This window comes from Osmerus mordax, chromosome 16 (genome assembly GCF_038355195.1).
Source record: "Osmerus mordax isolate fOsmMor3 chromosome 16, fOsmMor3.pri, whole genome shotgun sequence".
NCBI lineage: Eukaryota > Metazoa > Chordata > Actinopteri > Osmeriformes > Osmeridae > Osmerus > Osmerus mordax.
In genome coordinates this window covers 1,433,799-1,438,798 of record NC_090065.1, presented here as the reverse complement: position 1 = coordinate 1,438,798, position 5,000 = coordinate 1,433,799, and positions in this window count along the sequence as shown.

The following is a 5,000-nucleotide window of genomic DNA, read 5'->3' as shown; positions in this document are numbered from 1 at the left end:
TGCCTCTGTCCAGCTTGGTCCGTCACTGAAATCCACCCTGAGTGAAACCATCATTCACAGCATCGGTTCCACGTGAAAGGACATGCAGTCTGAACGTGATGGTATCGTCCAGGTGTTTCCTCATCATGCAGCACGGAGACAGCCTGTGCTTGACATGGGTCCACGTCTGTCAAGACAGCAATCTGTCGTCGGGGAAAGACTCTGTGATTACATTACCTTCTCCTGCTCATACATATTCAGTCAGGCTGACGAGATGTGGAGGGAGAGAGACAGAGAGACTCAGAGAGAGAGAGAGAGACAGAGACAGAGAGACTCAGAGAGAGAGAGAAAGAGATGGAACTTAGTCATTGTGAAGAGGCTTCTTGAGAAACAGCAAACCCCATAATTACCCATCTCCCCCCCATGAATAACAGAACATTCTGGAAGATGTCACTTTTACTGCCTGCAATCACTCCTGATAGAGAAATATGCTAATAGGGAGTTCCATTAGAATCTCTGTCTATTATCAGCTCCTCTATAGCCAGCTCTCTCTCAGAACCAAGACGGGGAATCTTATTCCACTTTTGTACTCTCTCCTGTCTCTATTCTATTCTTTGGTCGCTTCTCCTGCCAGATTAAAATCCTCCCGTCGTTCATAAGGATTTTTTATTGAATTGAATTGATTTGTTAGATCAATCAACAAAAGTAAAAGAGCTGTTACTGTGACAACTACTTACCATGAAACTTAGTCATGACAAACAAACAAAAAAAATTATGAATGTTTATTAGAGCCCTGAACTCCGAACAGGAGTCGAAGTGAGTAACAGTCATGATCCTGGAAGCACGCAGAAGTGATGACCTCAGACCTAGCTTTCATTTCATTTGATTTACCTGTTAATTAAACAAACAGATAAATAACCTTCACACAGACACAGAGAGTTAACCTTCGGCCGAATGTTGGATTAAACAATAAGGATGCCGCCCTCCATAACCAGAGGTCAAAACTCCAGCGCCTGCAAAAGGTTGCTATCATTCTGGCTCAGCCAATCACAGTCAGGCCAAGACTGAATGGCCAGAATGTACTAATGTGCTTTTCAAATGAGAGAGAGAAAAAAAGGTTTGTTTGCTGTCACACTCCTTGTGTGACAGCCCTCTCTCCATACATACTTCTCCTTTTCTCCTCTCTGTCTTTCTCTCGCTCCTTCTCTCTCCCTCTCTCCTTCGCTCTCTCTCTCTGTCCCTCTCCCACCTCTCTCTCTCTCCCCTTCCCTCCCTCCCTCCTCCTCTCAGCATTAGATAAACAGTGTTGTGTTTCACAGACAATCCAGCAGTCTGGTCATGCATCCTGGTGTCACATAAGGTCCTGGGTGCTTTTGGGTCGGAATTTGGGTTCCCTGAAAATTGGACGCGGGGGCCAGCTGCTCTCGTCCAATCAGATGACCAGGAGCTCATCACAGAGGGAGAGAGTGAGGAGAGTAGCTGCCTTGAAGCACTTAGCGATGGATAGTTACCAGCCACACCACGGACCCGCGGAGAGGCAGAGGGAGCAGAAACATCAAAAGCAGAAAGCAACAGAGGCTCCCAAAAACAAAAAGTGAGTAAGTGTAGTGTGTGTGTGTGTGTGACAGAGAGAGAGATCAAAGCTCTGTAATTGCATGTGAAATCACCCTGATGAAAGTGACTGCAGTGACCTCCAAGCACTCCAGCTCGTTTGTTTATTCATCCAAGTGTTTCTTGATGTCCGGGTGAAAATGTATGCCAGGTTGGATTGTCTTCCAATCTGCAGGCCTGAATAATGGATACCAGAGCAACGTTGTGTGGCCTGAACCTCACCCCCTTCTCTTCCTCAACCTCCCCCTACTCCCCTCATTATCCCTCCTCCTCCTCCTTTCTCCTCCTCCTCTCTAGCTAAGCCTTCACCTCCCTCTGTTTGGACACAGAGCCATAATGGATTCCCAGGGCCTGGTGATGAAAAGACTCCTCAGGCCCCACAGGCCCAATATGGCCGCCAGTTTCCACCTTGACCCATGCAAGTCTGTGGGAGGCAGCGGCGACTGTGATCTCCTGTAGAAGGAGGCTACTCGCCTGGTGTCAGCTCACATTAATAAACGCAACATTTCATCCCTCCCACACGGAGCCACTGAGTCAATCTCACTGCAGATGTTCGACGTAAAATTCAAAAACAGTTGAATCTCTCACAGTCAACACAACAAACACCATGCTCAGCATGAGCCAAGAAAACAGTAATAACAAATACAAATATTTGTTCAGATTTTACATGAATCCTGTGTCCTTTGTGAGGCTTACCTGAGCTGTTCCAGATAAGAGGTCAGATGTCAGAGAACAGAAACTCTCTAGATGAGCCACTGTGTGTGTGTGTGTGTGTGTGTGTTTGTGTGTATGTGTGTGTGTGTTTGTGTGTGTGTGTATGTATGTGTGAGTGTATGTATGTATGTATGTGTGTGTATGTACATGTGTGTGTATATGTGTGTGTATGTATGTATGTGTGTGTGTGTGTGTGTGTGTGTGTGTGTGTGTGTGTGTGTATGTGTGCGTGTATATGTGTGTGTGTATGTATGTGTGTGTATATGTGTGTATGCATGTGTGTGTGTATATGTGTGTGTGTGTGTATGTATGTATGTGTGTGTATGTACATGTGTGTGTATATGTGTGTGTGTATGTATGTGTGTGTATGTACATGTGTGTGTGTGTGTGTGTGTATGTATGTGTGTGTGTATATGTGTGTGTGTGCTCATGCATGCTGATTGGTCCTTACGTCATTATGCAAATGATGAACTTTGAATTAATTTATCAGCAAAGCAGAAGGCTGCATCTGTAAAACATGGACCAATTAGGGAGAGAAGAGAGAAAAGAGAGAGGGAAACAGAGAGATGAAAAAGAGAGAGAGAAAAGATAAATTACACATTCTTCTGAGAATTTCTGTCACTGATCTATTATCACAATTCACGCTCAAATGTGTTAATTGTGTGTGTGTGTCTGTTTGTGTGTCTGTTTGTTTGTTTGTGTGTGTTCAGATTTCATTACTTAAGGATTCAGTAATCTTCAGAATTCATATCATAAATTCAAATTAATTCCCTGTTATTAAACTCAAAGAAAAGTCAAGTGTTTGTGAGAGTGAAAGAGAAATCAATTGAATATCTATTGAATGGAATTGAATTGAATTGAGAGAAACAGAAAGAACGTCTGTATGTGTGCATGGCTGTGTGTGTCAGAGAGACAGAGAGCAGTCTTTGTGTGTATGTGTGTGTCATCCAACTAGCAGTCTCTTCTTTTCTCATCTGCCTCCTGCCCTTCCCCACCCCTCCCTCCCCCCCTCCTGCCCCCCCCCCCCCTCCCTCCCCCCCCCCCTCCCTCCTCCCCCCCCCCCTCCCCACTCAGCAGGTTGTTGAATATGATGTCTCATTACCCACCCATGGTTGTGGCTTGAATCTCCTCCCCCTCCTCTCTCCCTCCCTTCCGTCTCTCCCTCTCTCCTCCTTCAGACCTCTCTCCCTCCCCTCCCCACTCCCTCCCTTCCGCCTTACCCTACACTCCCGCTCTCTCTCTCTCTCTCCCTCCTCAGAATAATGCACTGATGCTGTAATGAGAAAGAAGAGAGAAGAAAAAAGAAAAGGAAAGACAATGAAAGACAACGAAAGACACGTGACGTTCCCTACTTGTCAAAACTCAGGACAAAGCCCAATCAGCACATGAATACAACAAAAGTTTCAATTATGCATCTGTCTCTCTCTCTCTCTCTTCATCTCTCAAGTTATTTCTCTTTCTCTCAGTCTCTCTCTCTCACTTTTCATCTCTCTCTCACTCGATTGTCGATTCACAGTGACAAAGTTTTTTCCCAAGTTTAATCTGTTTTACAGCCGCCAGACAAATGCACTGTGAAGCGTCTGCACTATGAAGCATTGCAGCAGCACTGTTGAGTCTGATAGAGGTGATGGTAACGAGCGAAAGTGCAGGAATAAAATTACAGGAGGGAGAGAATAAGAGAGAGAGAGAGTGACTGAAAGTGGGGAGAAGAGACGGCAGGATAGAGATGGAGAGGAGAGAGGACAAGAAAAGGAGAGAATTTAAAAACGATAAATTGGATAAAAGCCATTTAACACAAAAGCCATTTAAAAACATTACAGAAATCAATTGACTACATGCATATTTATGAAAGAGCAGTAAAAACAAAGATTTTTTATTTCATATAATTTCACTGGAGAGAATGGAGACGGAGTGTGTGTGTGTTTTTGGTGAGTGTTAATAGTGTTTGGTGTGTGTTAATGGTGTGTGATACATTTGCATCTGGGCAGTAAAGCAGGACTTCTCCCTAGTGAGCCATCAACACCCGCTCCCCACACACACACACACACACACACACACACACACAAAGAAACACAGGCATTATAAACAAACACACGGGCGGATTGCCCTAAAACAGTCTGGGTACAAAATTGCTAGTTGGTGGTAAGCAATTTAGCTGGTTAAACAAAATTGAGTGTGTGTATGTGTATTGTATGTGTTGATGGTGTGTGTTTGATGGTGTGTGTTATGGTGTGTGTTGATGGTGTGTGTTTCTGGTGTGTGTTGCAGGTGTGTGTTACTGGTGTGTGTTGATGGTGTGTGTTATGGTATGTGTTTCTGGTGTGTGTTATGGTGTGTGTTGATGGTGTGTGTTGATGGTGTGTGTTATGGTGTGTGTTGATGGTGTGTGTTATGGTGTGTGTTGATGGTGTGTGTTTGGTGTGTGTTGATGGTGTGTGTTTGGTGTGTGTATGGTGTGTGTTTGATGGTGTGTGTTGATGGTGTGTGTTTATGGTGTGTGTTGATGGTGTGTAAAGCATCCATTTGCTCCAGTGCATTACTGCAAAGCAGGATCTCACCCTGGGGAGTAACTGCCCCCAAACTCACACACACATCACACACACATCACACACACATCACACACACATCACACACACATCACACTCTCAAAACATGCACATCCTCACCTCGCTCCCGAGGGGAGAGACTGAGGGGAT